The following is a 15,382-nucleotide window of genomic DNA, read 5'->3' as shown; positions in this document are numbered from 1 at the left end:
TACTATGACTTTGGCACTTTTCACTGATATAGGAGACTAGGAGGTACTCTTTGAAGAAGGATGTGAAATAGAACCTCATTCCTTCCCTGTAATTGAGTTTGTGTGATCTCCCATTAGTGTGCCTCATCCTAAAATAGGTAAGTTAAGAATAATGGTACTATTTGTTCCTGAAATGGTTTTACAGAATAATGTAAAACATGGTTACTGAGATGTGCCCATCTGTCAACAAAAACCATAATTTAAGATCCAGATTCTACCTTTTCTCCTCAGAAATTGTCCCAGAGGTTCTGGTAGTCATGTCATCTTGGACTACTTCAATATTAGAAGCCATTAGATCATCACTGACCTTGTACATCTTTTCTGGGACACATATGCTTAGGACTTTGTCCTCTACATTGACACACATTCCTACATCAGAGTTAGTTGTGAAAGTCTCACATTTTAATATTACTATTCTTTATTTGATTGTCAAGACAGGGAGTCACTGTGTAGCCTTAGTTGTCCTAGAATTCACTCTGCAAATGTGGCAGGCCTCAAATACAGAGATCCACATGACCCTCTTCCTCTTGAGTGCTGAGACTAGAGCTGTACAGCATTCACCACAATCTTGCTTCACAATATATTTCTCAGTAGTGTGATCCTGGATTTCTTCAAGGAAGGTACATGCCTGCTTCCAGCGATGCACAAGTTTCCTTCTTTTACATTCTCTCTTTCCCTGGGGTATATAACTGGTGTGATTCAGTCACCAAAGATTCTGTACAAACTCTAGAAGTACTCTAAGTTATGGTCTGAGGCATAATGTGAACTACACCTTAAACAAGGAAGTATGATATGGAAAACAAACTTAGATTTCTAGCATCATAATTACATATTAGCAAGTATTGTGGTTTAGTGAAAGTGTGACTTGCTTTAGATCTACAAAAGCAGACCCCTTCTGGTCATGGCTGGAATATATATTACAGGGAATATATATTACAGGAAACATTCAACAGTAAGTATGAACAATATTAATTCTCATACTATGTGAGGAAGCAGGCAGTCCTACTTGTGGCTTTGATAGTTTTATGTGCGAATGTGACTTAGTCCAGGAAAGGTGGGCTAGGTTTGTTTTATAGGCTGTGGAACTATAAGCATTTCAGTCAGCAGGCTGAATGAAAGCCAGATGTATCCAATAGTGTGAACAGAAGCATCCAGCACACAGAGGGCACAGACACCATGGAGACTATCGCCTGTGTGGAGTTGTGTAGGATGACTTTAGAAACTGTGAGAAACAGATTCTTTTCATGTCAGCCTTCTCCTCATGGCATCTTCTCTACACTATATAATAGTAATATTTCTTTAAATACCAGAAGTAGGATAATATTTCAATTCCTCTTTTAATGATTTGTTTGTTTCCTATAGTTGAATACACTGTCACTGTCTTCAAACACATCTGAAGAGGACATCAGATCACATCACAGATGGTTGTGAGCCACTGTGTGATTGCTGGGAATGGAACTCTGTCCATCTGGAAGAGCAGTCAGTGCTCTGAAGGGCTGAGCCACCTCTCCAGCCCTTATTCCTATTCTTAAATATTATATTAGGAGAGACATTCATATATAAAAGTTGAAAATGTCTTTCATGACATTACAGTGATTACTAGCCTATGCAAGTGACTAGGTTCAATACCCAGGAAAAACACACATACACATACATACACACAGACACACACACACACACACCAAACATGCAACATGCATACAGGCACACACAGTTCTTATTCATCAAAACAGTTTCAGTCCTTACATGTATTTTCCATTGTTGTCTGAACCAAACAATCTTGGTTGGGAAGGTGAAAACAGTAAACATAAACAAATGTCAAGCCAAGCAGGAGTTGTGTCCCCTGCTGTGCAGGGAATTTCCCTCATATAAAGGTAGTCAATGATTCCACATTAGACAGGAATTTCAGAAATAGCCACCGTGAAGCAACATCACTGAGTCTATTAAGAAGTAAGACAAAAGTCATGTAGAAAAAGGACACAAGACACTATGCAAGTAAGCACAAGAATTGGGTGGGCATATGCTTTTCAAGAGGATGTGCCCTGTAGGTGGCATTGAGATGCTTATACTTATGAGCCTGTGGAATTTGGAGTCATATGTCTCAATACATATAATATCCAGCAAGGTTACAAGCAAAGATTAAAATGTACCTGGGAATTTAAAATGAAGTGAAACAGCATGAGCTGGCTTTTAGTTTAGTCTTAACGAGATAGCCCTTCTGTGAAGGAACATGTAAGGGGCTTTTTCAGTGTGTGGTTTGCAGATGTAGGAAGGAGAAGGGGGTGCTAATATAGTAAACCTGAAGACTATAAACAGTCTGGCCCAAATAAGATTTGTTGTTTATTACTTGAAATGTCCTTGGGAAACTGTGCTTCATTATCTATGCAGACTACTTTGATTTAACCAGCTGTGTTTCTAGACTCAGCAAGAAAGGCTCTCTAGATCTAAGGGTTAGGAGATACCTTCTTATCTTGCTTGGCTTCACTGTTACCTGACTTTTGCTTGGCTTCTTTCCTCCTACAGAAATATCCAACTGCAGAAGGGGGATGTCCTTTAGTCAGGAAAGCTAGGTAATATGGTGGTTTATTAATAATATGTGTAACCTATCTACCCACAGACAGTGTATCCAGTCACTTTAAAGCTACTTATGGAAATGCACTCCTTCCATTAGTCCTTCCATTCCTTATTGTTTCCTCATTCTCTTGGGTGCCTGTGAAGACCATGGAATGAAGACTTCCCAACCTGCTTCTTCTGCATTATCTCAAATGCAGTCCTTTGAATTGGCAGCAAGCTCCTATTTACCAGTTAGACCAGCAGTGACTCCACAGGAGGGAGAAGTTGATGGTCCCTATAGAATCCCATTCAGCCCCATATCTTCCAGAGCAGAAAACGTTAACACTGAAGCACTTGGGGTCAGACCTGAGATAACAGTCTCATTGAGCCCAAGACCCCAGAAGCAATGAACAAGAGACCTACAACACCCCCATCCCAATACTGTCTTTATGCAACCAGCAATGACAGGAGAAGGCAAATGTGCACAGACCTAGCATATGCAATGCAAACATGAGATCATGTTCTAAACAGATGATATAGTCCTAAACCAAGCCATCCAGAACATAGGACCACCAAATTCTGGTCACTGAACATTTACCTGGGTTTTGTTTTCTAAACCAGTGTTGTCTACCTAGTTTCTCTATGTACAAGCCAGGTCTGAATAAGTGCATCAGAATGAATGTCACAATTAGGTCTGCAGAAATAAAACATATTTTACCTGAGGCTACCTCAAGATTCATTTTATCTCCCCACTTTGTTTTATCTCCCACCCCCTTTGTGTTATGACTCATAGCATTTAGATTTACTCTAGGTCTCTGGGCTATCCAGTCTCTGGTCTTGATCACCAAAGCAGTGTCAGGTGTAGGTCCCCTGTAGTGGGATGGGCCTTAAGTCAATTCAGATGCTGGGTGTTTACTCCCACAGGATTCTGCCACAGATGATCTAGCATATTTTGCATTTGGGACCACCGTGTAGATCCAGATATTTGTGGCTGAACTGATGTTTGCATTTCTCTTTTGGTGGCTTGCAGAGTACTTTCCTGTACCAAAGACACCAGAATGTAGGGGTGAAAGATCTGTGTAGGTAGACACCAGCTCTACCTCTCCATGTTCAATGAGATGTGTGTGTGTCTGTGTGTGTGTGCGTGTGTGTGTGTGTGTGTGTGTGTGTGTGTTTGTGTGTGTGCGTGTGCTTGTGCATGTGCCTGTGTGTGTTTCTTTAAGAATTGAAGCTTCCTCTCAGTTTGCAGAGAGCAAACTATGGTCTCAGCAATTCCTGGGATGCTATGTGACGCTCTCAACTGGATTTTACGATCCCTGCATGGGGACCCAAGAGGGCCAATTTAGACTCCAACTTTCTCCTTATTTGGATACTACACTTGCATGGACTTCATATATTTTACAATGTTTCTACTGCAGTAATCTCCTTACCACCTCCCAACTACCCATTAGTGCTGTTTCTCCTGCATTCTCTTCATCAATGTCATCACCCCTCTCCCAATGCATGTAATCCTCCTATTCTTGCACCCTCCCCATTCATCCACATTATCTACTCTATTCTCTCCTCCCAGAGAGATTTTTGTGTCCACCTTGTACTTCTTCTATACAGAACCTCTCTGGGTCGATGAACTGTAGCTTGGTTATTATTATTTATTTAACTGATGATAACCACATGTAAGCAAATACATCCCATATTTTTCTTTCTGCATCTGAGTTACCTCACTCAAGAAGAGTGTACTCTTCCATCCAGCTGCATGCAAATTTCATGATTTTTTTTTTACTTTTAGCATCTGAGTAATACTCTTTCAGAGACCATTATGACATTCTTGTTCTGCTCCAACACTTGTTGGAGCAGAGTGTATCAGTGGGAACAACACTTGGCCTTGTGAGATATTAGGCTTGCATTTTCATAATAATAACGTTTGCCTATCTTAAGTCCAAGTTACTTTTCCACAGTAGCTGGCCTGCCTGTCCTTTGAGGCCAGACACTGCAGTCTCTGACTTTTAGCACCTCATGATAAAACATGGGGAGAATAAGTAAAGGACTAATTGTCAGGGTTTTTTCTTCTTTCCCAGAAGACTTGCCTCTAGCTTGTCAGGCAGGAGGGAGGTTTAGAGCAACAGACTTGTGTTGAACCAGAAGAGAGTCACTCACAAAAGGAAAACCTTTAACACAAACAAATATACGTGAATACATAAATTCATACACAAATTCATGTATACACATTGATACATCTTCATTCATTCCTGCTGAACACAGTTGCATACTTATATCATAATTACATACTTTTACATACACACACATCCATACTTACATATGCATACAGGTCAAAAGTCCAAGTATGAGTGCAGAGAGAATTCACACACTCTGGTTGAAAAATGAGCTAACATCTTCATTTCATAGAGAATGAAAACGCATCTACCCTTTTATTGCTAAATGAATTAAACCAAGTCTGTAAGAAAGAGAAAAGCTTTGTCCTCTTTAGTAAGACCAAGCCTGCCTTGCTGTTAAGAAAAGACGTGTTCTGTCTCATGGCAAGGAGAAGCCTGCCTGCTCCTTTTGCTCTCTCTGCAGCCTCTTCTTTGTCCCTCTTTCTGTCTGCATTCTGGGTATTACTCTCTTAATTCCCAACTTCCCTCTCAATTTGTAAGTAACTCCACTCTGCTGTCTTTCTCCTTCCTCCTCCTAATTTTGCTGTCTCCTCCTGCTCTGATGTAACAATGCCATACAAGGTAATGGTCCTAGTTTTTGGTAACTTTTCTAGGGAATACATCACATGGTTTTTACACGCATCCATTTTTCTTTTTGACAAAAGTTTGCTAAAATTTCAAACACAAATTCACTTCATAAATTGAATAAGAAGTTTGCATCAGAGATGTTTGCATATGTATCCAATAAGACTAGACATTCATTATCTGTCACTAGCTCTACAGGCTGGTGCCGAGTTAAAGAGCATAACTGAGTTATCATTGAAGTTTTGATACATAAACACAGCCATTATTATACCCTCAGTCCTTGCACCTACAATAAATCTTTGCTTCTATTTTATAACCTTTAGTCAATTGGTTTACAACCTGTTGGAATTTGTTTGAAATTATAAATAACTGCTATCTATCTCTGAATCAACTACATTTTGACAGGTGGAGACAGACAGAGTTCTCATTGCAGTTTCAATATCAGAAAGGATTTTAATATCCTATTATATTAAAATTATATTATATAATATATTATGTATTATAAAGTCACTATTATAAAGTCACATGGACTGCTCCACGTTATCTAAATATATTATATTATAGCTTTCAGGTTTGTATTGTGTGGGACCGTTGACTATGTGAATAGCTGGGTCTCATTCTTGTGCCTACTCTTAGACTCTTTTCTTCTGTTGTCTTGTTCACGTTCTATGTGATAGTTATGTTTTATCTTATTCTATGTTATTTTATTATTTTTTTCATTTAATCTCTTAGAAGCCTGTGCTTTTGTAATGAGAGACAGAAACACAGGTCATCCAGATGAAAGGGGATGTGGACTGGATCTGGGAGAAGTACAGGGAGTAGAAGCTATCATTATCATATTTTAGGAGGAAAACATGAATTTGTTACAAATAAAAGTGGAAACTTTAAGGAAAACCCCCAGAGTGAAACATAATGCAAAAGGATCATGAACATAGAGACATACTAACACACATCTTCTTAGCACTGGGTCGTTTGAGTATCAGCAGTTATTCACCACTGCCTAAGCACTCCGTCCCCATTGGCAATGGACTGCTACTGCTTATCCCTTCCCCACACTTGACCTTGGGTCCCCTCTCTCCTTCCCTCTCCTTTTGCTTCTGTCTTCACTTTTTTACTTGCTCTCACTCTCTCTCCCTACCTACACTTCTCTGCCAGTACTTCTTGTCTTTTTGAAGTTATAGCCTTATTTTGATTGCATTTTTGAAGTATTCCTATAGTCGGTGAAGTAGAGCAATGTCCATAATCTTAGAAACAGTCTAACATACTCTGCCATCTTTATAGAATTCAATGAAAACGAAGGCACATGAAACCCAAACATATGGAACACAGAGAAAGCAGTATTAAGAGGAAAATTCATAGCACTAAAGTGCCTTCATAAAGAAATTGGAGAGATCCCACATGAGCAACTTAAAAGCAGACCCGAAAGCTCTACAACAAAAAGAAGCAAACACCCAGGAGGAGTAGACTGAAGGAAATGATCAAACTCAGGGCAGAAATCAACCAGTTAGAAACAGAGAAAAATACAAAGGATCATTAAGACCAACAGCTTGTTCTTGAAAAAAATCAACAAGATAGATACAGCCTTAGCCACATTAACTAAAGGGCACAGAGACAATATCCAAATTAACAAAATGACAAATGAAACGGGAGACATGACAACAGAAAACCAGGAAATTCATAAAAATCATCAGGACCTACTACAAAGCCTATACTCTACAAAAGTGGAAAATCTGGATGAAATGGGTGACTTTCTAGACAGATATCACATACCAAAGTTAAATCAAGATCAGATAAACTATCTAAGCAGTTCCATAAACCCTAAGTAAATAGGTATAATCATCAACCGCCCCCCCACCACACCCAGAGTCAAATGGTTTTAATGAAGAATTCTACCAGACCTTCAAAGAAGAGCTAATCCCAATACAGAATATCCTGAGGTAACTCAGACCCAAAAGGACATGCATAGTATGTGCTCACTGTTAAGTGTATATTACCCAAAAAGTACTGAATACCTAGGATACAGCCTACAGACCATAGTAACATGCAGAAAGGCCAAGTGAAGAGCCTTTGATGCCACTTAGAAGTGGGAAGAATATAATCATGGGAGGCAGAGGGAGGGAGGAATCTGCTCGGGATTGGGGAGGGAGAAGGGAAAAGAGGAACAGGATGAGATATGGGTGGGGAGTGGGGACAGGAGAGAAGCCCAGAGGGCCAGGAGTATGACTGGAAATATGCAGCCTCTGGGAGTGAAAAGTAGGGGGTCCTTCTAGATAGTACCTGTGGCCCTGGAGGGAAGAGACTCTGTGGACTCATTGGAGGTGACCTTAGTCAAAATGCCCAACACTGAAGAGAGGGAACTCAAAGAGTCCACCTCCTGTAGATAGACTGGATTACTAACCCACAGTCAGAATTTCTGACTCATATTTGTTCCTGTCTGGATGAACAGCAGAGACAAAAATGGAGAAGAGATTGAAGGAAAGGGGTCTCATTGGCCAGACCAACTTGGGATCCATCTTATGGGGTACACCAAGGCCTGACACTATTACTGATGCTATGGTGTGCTGACACATGGGAGCCTAGCATGACTGTCCTCTGAGAGTCTCTACCAGAAGCTGACTGAGACAGAGGCAGATACATACAGCCAACAATTGACCTGAAGTCATTGAGGACCCCTATGGTTGAATTGGTTGAATTAGGGAAATGACTGAAGAAGATGAAAGGGAGAGTGACCCCATAGGAAGACCAGCAGACTCAAACAACATAGACCCCAGGGAGCTCCCAGAGACTGAGACACCAACCAGGCAGCATACAGGGCCAATCCAAGGCACCTCACAGGTATATTGCAGAGATCTGCCTGGTCTGGCCTCAGGGGAGAAGATGTACCTAACCTTCAAGAGACTTGAGGCCCCAGGTAAAGAGGAGGCAGGAGGGGAGCACATTCTCAGAGGCAAGAGGGAGAAGGAATGGGATGAGGAACTATGCGACTAGGACCGAGGGAAAACAATGATTGGAATGTAAAAAAAGAAAATAACTTAAAAATAAAGTAAATTTAAAAAGAAAGAAGAGAAATGACTGAACGTAGACAGCAACATTGGAGAACAAGGAACCTTCGATGTTGGGTTGGATGTATCTGATCATGGTCAATGCAAGGGAGGCACATTCCATAAACAGAACAGTAGGGCATTTGTGGCTATGACGGCTGTCAAATAAACTATGTTAAATATTAAAATATAATTTGGAGGTACACAATTATCAAATAAAGTATATATCATGACACAGGAAAAAAACTACTCTCTATCACGTGATGCTACATGAATATTTCACAGACAAAACAGCAAGGAAAACCAAAATTGGAGAACTGGAGAAGGTGAAATCTATAAAATATAAAAGTTTCCATAGGTTAAAAAATGAGAAGCTTTCAGTCCATGACTAGGGGAAAAATTTGAACAGTTCATATCCAGTAGCAACTTTTCTGGAACTTGCCAAAAAGCTTCCAAAAGTCAAGCAGTAAACAGAAATTGAAAAATGTGAAAGGTTGCACATGGGCTGTTGTGTGAACTGGGACATTGAGTAAGATTGCTCATTTTATAAGGGATTTGGTAGCAAGACTAACAAGTCAGGTATGCAGACAGCAGCATGGCTGGGGCTTCTGAGGAGAACCAGGGTCACTTGGTAGAGTGGGTACCACAAAAATCTACAACTTAAAATTTCTGGTTAATCCAAAGCACATAGGTTTTCCACAATTATAACCCCATCACCACGAAGCTGAGGTAGGAGGATCATTTAGAGTTCTAAGCCAGGCTAGGACACCATGATACTGTCTCAAAACAAAGCAAACCTGGAAGTTTAAAAAACAAACAAACAAACAAACAAACAAAAAAACAAAACCCAACACCACCAAAAATTAGTAAAGAAAGGAAAAGAAAGTATTCTAGCCAACTGCGTATGTAAATAATCATCTGAGACATCTATACAGGACCATCATAGACTATTGTTTAGAATTTCCACTTAATGTCCCACCTCTCATACCGGTTTCACTAGGGTAATACTGGGAACACAGTGTACACACCCTGTTCTCTCCTATCTCCCCCTCCTCACTTCCCCTCCCCGGAAATGGCACCTGTGCATCATGGTACAGAGCAGCACCCTCTGAGAGGCAGACTGCCCTATGTCTCTCTCTTTCTGGAGGGGACTCACTAGCCACAAATCCCAAGGTGGAAGTGAGCCAACTCGGGTCTGGGATCCCTGCATCTGTCTTCCCACCCTCAGGGAGATTGAAGTGTTCATCTCTGGGAACCCACAATCTTGGTAAGAGAGAATGCTTCTCTCACTGCATCAATTAGGTCTCCATTGAAGAAGGTCTCCAAAAGACCCCAGGTTACTATGACAACCATAAGGCTCCTTCTCTCTCTGCTCAGTACCTAGGAATGCTCGGCCCAGCCCTTGCTTTCTTTTTCTTAAAGCAGAACTCATTCACCCTTGTTATCTATCTATCACCACTCTGAGAAAGCACATCCTCTAGGCAACTGCCACCAGCATGAAAGCAGAGCTTTGGTCAAGCTGTGACCAAAACCTATTCCTGGAGGCTTGAGCACGCTGTACTCCCCAGACTATGGAAGTCTCCGTGGAAATGTCATTAGGGTTCTAGAGGAACACTGTTGTCATGGACATAGATGAGCTCTTTTATCATAGTCACCGGTTTATGGAGATCTCCATGGAAATGTCTTCCAGGTTGTGACATCCTAGGAAAAAAAAAAGTCCCTGACGAAAAAAAATGTAAAAACATGGAGATACCGGGAATCGAACCCGGGACACCATGCATGCTAAGCATGTGCTCTACCACTAAGCTATATCCGCATGTCTACCTGAACCCTCATCACAGCCTACATCAAGCCACAATTCCGGAAGCTGCCTTCCTACAGCCTCAAGGGATCTGAATCATTTCTTTTGGAATCATTCATAATTTCTTGTTTACTACTTTTATGGGATTTTTACCTTATTGCTTACAGGAAAAAACAATCTTTATTCAATGAAACAAAGTAATATGAATAGTAACAAATTTTATCTTCTTTCAAACATGGCACCCCTACAATAACTTGACTATCATGACAAAGTAATTACAATGTCTTTCTGCAGGGTTAGTAACATCACACCAGGGTCTAAACCACCAGCCTGGGTGCACATAGGGAGGGACCCATGACTCCAGCTGTATATGTAGGGGAGGATGGCCTTGTCGGGCATAAGTGGGAGAGGAGATTCTTGGTCCCAGGAAGGCTGAACATCGAGTGGGGGGGGGATGTGAGTGTCAGGAGGTGGGTGTGGGGAGGGGGTAGGTGGAGGCACAGCCTCATAGAAGCATGAGGAGGAGGGATGGAATAGGAGGCTTCTGGGTGGTGGTGGGAAGTGGGGTAAGGGGATAAAATCTGAAATGTAAATATAATACCCAATTTAAAAAACAGAATATCCTGGTTACAAAGACTGTAACATATGTATATCAGTTTTCCTTAGATGTCTCTAGCTGCCTATCCACAAGTTTTAAAGCATAAAACTAAGAGAAAGATTTCTGTTCCTGTCATAAGCATCATTTTGCTCATGATAAGGATATGCTTTCCTGACAAGTCTCCTACATTAATCCTGTACTCTAGGACTGTCCCATCCCCCAGGACTTTCAAAGGCACAAATGCTGGCCACACTGACACATACAACTCTAACCCTCTGCTGTGACGATGGATTTCAGGTGAGACCTGCTGCCTTCCAGCCTAGTTACAAGTCTAGTGACAGAACTTTTCCCAAGTGAATAAATCAGAAAGTGATAGAGTAAGTCACCCAAAGTCCTTTTGTGGTTTTCACATGAATGTAAACGTGCACATGAACCACACACACATATACAGCCTGACAGACAGACAACAGACAGACAGACAGACACAGTGATACACTCATTTGTATACAAAAAGGCACATGTGCACATAACCCCCCCACACATGAACATGCAAACAGGCACTCACATACACATGCACAGGCACAAACTCACACACTCATACACTCATTTGTATAAACAAAAGCATATATTCCCAATTCCCTCGGACATCTATGCACACAGGCACAGACACAAGCATAGACACACACACACACACACACACACAAATAAAACCTAATCCACCATGAACAAATATTTCCAACTTTGCCTGTTAAAATGATCTGCATGAAAGAATAATAGTAAAACAGACCACAAACACCAGGATGCTCTTAAAGTCACCAAGGAACATAGTGCTAGGCTGATGATTGACAGAGAGTGAAGGTGTCTGACAGGGAGGGATCTATGTAGCCATACCATAGTCTTCTGGAGAGGGGTTGGAATATGTGGGAAACACACCTGAGGGCCACAGAATTCAATCCCAGTATGGATACCATATTCTCCATAAAATGCCCCTCTATATACATTTTGAACTGCTCACTTTACACTGAGTGGAGATGAAGTGAAATGTTGAGCACTAGGTTTGTAGTAATGCATGAATGGAACTGCTCTAGTGTACCCAGGAAGCTTCCCAACACACTAGAAATACATTAACTTGGGGATATTTGCTACTCTGTAAAACATCAGCCCCTTTCATTAAATTGTAAGAATATAGTGCTGCCACCTCGTGGGTATCACAAGAACTACATCAGTGCAAGTCAGGTCTGATGTATTCTGTATGGTGGGGAGGGGAAGAGCATAGGCTGGATTATATTCTCATGGCATATAACACTTAGTATCTTAGGTATATCTAATATAAACCTGAGATTGGAACCCAATCCTGGTCTAAGGTGAATATAAAGAATAGACATGATGAAGCTGTAGAAGCTAGTATGACAACACGCACATGCATGCACACACAGAGCACACAGAGGGAATCCATTTGTCCATCTCACTCATTTGCTCCATGAAACTGAACACAATCAATACTGTCACTATGTACAGAAGATATATACATGTGCATCCTCTGTCAATGATATCCGTGTGTGTGTGTGTGTGTGTGTGTGTGTGTGTGTGTGTATACAGGCATGTAAATGGCATAGTGCAAGTGTGGAGGTCACAGGACAATTTTAGTTTAGATTTAGTTCTATCCTCAATCTTTAGAGTCAGGGTTTCTCTTTTTCTGCTGCTTTAGTATACTGCACATAGCACATACTCCAGGCTATGTGGCACACAAGCTTTTAGTGAGTTCTTATGCCCCTGTCACCCATCTAGTTGGAATCCTGAGATTATAGATTGTGAGGGCCACATCTGGCTTTTTTCCGTGATTTGTGTGATCTGAACTCAGATCATGAAGCATGCATGCCTTTGAAACAAGCACTTTTACTTGTTGAATCATCTGCAAGTTATAAAAGCCATCCTCCCTGCTCCTTAATCTTCTTTAAAATTCTAAGTCAAATGTGTCTGTGTTTTCTTCCCATTTCTTTTTCAGACACCAGTGAGAATCCTGAGCCTGCCTGTTCTGACACTCTGGAATTCTCCTTTCTTATATGAAGGGCTTAGGCATGCCCATCATTTACCTCCAGCACAATAAACTACTGACTCAACTGATGAAACTTCCTGCTCTCTTGTACCCTGACTCCAAAGGGATGGCTTTCTATATTTCTCCTATCCCTCTCTTCTCTCCTGACAGCTACCAAAACTTACAGCATGTCTAATTGTTGAGCTCTTTTTTGCAAAATGATAGGTTATTCTTAAGAATAAAAGACCTCCAAATTGTCCCCACTGTAACAAAAGTGTCTATTTAAATGTTAAACTGAAAGTGAGTGTGTTAGAAAAACAAACTCCAAGAAGAGTTGCATGGTGTGTGACTATAATCACTTCCACAATCAAGAGGCAGAGACTGGAAGATCACAAGATGGTCAAGGTCATCCTGCACTACATAGTGAATTCCAGGCCAGCTAGAAGTCTATGTAAAAGAAAACCAAACCACAGAAGAATACACACTAAAGTAAAAAATAGCACATACACATGCATGATGGTTGGTTTTGTGTCATCTTTACACAAAGCAGGGTCATCAGAGAGGACAGAGACACAACTGAGAATATGCCTCCATAAGAACATGCTGTAGGCAGGCCTGTAGAGCTTTTTCTTAGTAAGTGATTGATGGAAGGTGGTCCTGGGTTCCATATAAAAGCAGGCTGAACATGTGAGTAAGTCAGTAAGCTGCATCCCTCTATGGCTTCTGCATCAGCACCTCCTGTCTCCAGGTTCCTGCTGTGTTTGATAACCTGCCCTCACTTCCTTTGATGATGAACAGTGATGTGGAAGTGTAAGCCAAACAAACTTTTCCTTCCCAACTTGCTTTTGGCTATTGTGTTTTTATCACAGCAACATTAACTTCATATGAGACAAAAAGTGAAAAATATCTAAAGAATAATGATCTTATACAGAAATAAATGTAGCGCAGGGCTTAAACTTTCAAAATGCTCACTGATAAAACACACACAGTAAAGTGAAATGTCCCATGTTTTTTCTCATTTATTGAATCAAGAACTATATGTGCATTGTGAGTGTGGCTTCAGTGTGTGTGTGTACGAGTGTGTGTGTATGTCTGTGTGTGTTTTTGCAGGTCATGAATCAAGAAAGTGGACCACTAACAGAAGTAGACAAGATTTGAGGATGATAGAAAGAGAGAGGACATTAAAATATGTGACATTAAAGCAGAAGGTGCATTTAGGTGTGAAAGGACACACAATAGAAAAACAGATATGCTGAAAATTTTGGAGTAAATCTAGACACCAGAAAATAGAAACAAAGGAAAACACCATGAAATCATTGAAAGTTCTACCCTGTTTCAGGTAAAAGAACACACAGACATCAACACACACACACACAATTTATTTCAAGAAGTCACATAGTCCAGAGAATGTGGCACAGCAGATGTTGAAATAAACCAGCTGTCCACGTTGAATTTCTATGTGTAGATAAATTATTCTTAAGACCTTAAGGGAATTAACACAGAAAATACAAAGAAAAACTGGTTTGTTAACGTGACACATACTTTTCATCAGGACAAAAGGAAGTTCTTAAAAGAGAGACAAGGATACAGAGGGAAAAGAGAAACAATTGGCAGACAGTACAACATAAAGACTGAAGAAAATGCATTGACAATGTACAAATTTCATTTCCTCTTCATATCAATCTGTGTGTTGGTTGGAGCAAGAATGTATATGCTGTAGTGTAGTGTGGTGTAGTGTGGTGTTCTACAGTGTGATGTGGTGTGCTGTAGTGTGTTGCGGTGGTGTGTTGTGGTGTATTCTGGTGCGCTATGGTGTGTGGTGATGTGCTATGGTGTGGTGTGATTAGATGTGATGTATTGGTATGATGTGATATTGGTCTCTAAAGATACAGGTTATATGAATTGGAGACTTTACTATTACATTGGTTGTTGGGACTGGTTCTAATGCTTGATTCAACTTGGAAATGTGTTTCCAAAATTTAAAGGTCTTTGTTCCCAATGGAGTTTTGATTGATCAATAAAGATGTCAGGGCCCAATGACTGTGCAAAGAGAGATGGGTCAGGACCACAGAGTTGCAAATGCTAGGAATCAGGAGGGAGGAGAAAGAAATCACCAGGACATGGGGGAGAAAGATGGATGGACATAAGAGGTTCAGTAGATAAGGCCAAAGAGCCATGTGAAATTTCTGGTAAGTTCCCACTGGCCACTTCCTTGATTGGACATGGGGTAGCAGGGTTAGATTAGGAGTGCCTTTAGAAATTGCCTTTGAGGTAGCCAAGGCAATTACAATTTAACTGAGTGTGTGTGTGTGTGTGTGTGTGTGTGTGTGTGTGTGTGTGTGTTCAATATGAAGATCCCAAAGATTCCCTGAGCAAATAGTTGGAAGTGCCTCCCATGTGGAGAATAAAGGGGTGTATTAGGAACTCAACACTACATGGGAAGATTGTGAAGGAAGAATATTAAGAGTGACACCAGAGAGAGCTGGACATGCAGCACACACCACATGTGAGGATCACTAATTTAGTCCCTTATCCTTGAGTTCTAGGACACCTGCTGTAAAAGAATTACTCCACAGAACC

The 15,382-nt window shown here is 40.8% G+C and overlaps 1 non-coding gene across 1 annotated transcript; it reads right to left on the bottom strand.

Moving 5' to 3' along the window:
• Window positions 1-10,112: 10,112 nt before the first annotated feature.
• Window positions 10,113-10,184, bottom strand: Trnaa-agc (transfer RNA alanine (anticodon AGC)). Its single transcript has one exon. It is a non-coding gene; the product is annotated as a tRNA-Ala (tRNA).
• Between the last annotated feature and the right edge of the window lie 5,198 nt (window positions 10,185-15,382).

Source organism: Arvicanthis niloticus, unplaced genomic scaffold (genome assembly GCF_011762505.2).
Source record: "Arvicanthis niloticus isolate mArvNil1 unplaced genomic scaffold, mArvNil1.pat.X pat_scaffold_620_arrow_ctg1, whole genome shotgun sequence".
Lineage (NCBI taxonomy): Eukaryota > Metazoa > Chordata > Mammalia > Rodentia > Muridae > Arvicanthis > Arvicanthis niloticus.
Note: the sequence above shows the minus strand (reverse complement) of the source record. Positions and strands in the feature narration are given on the sequence as shown.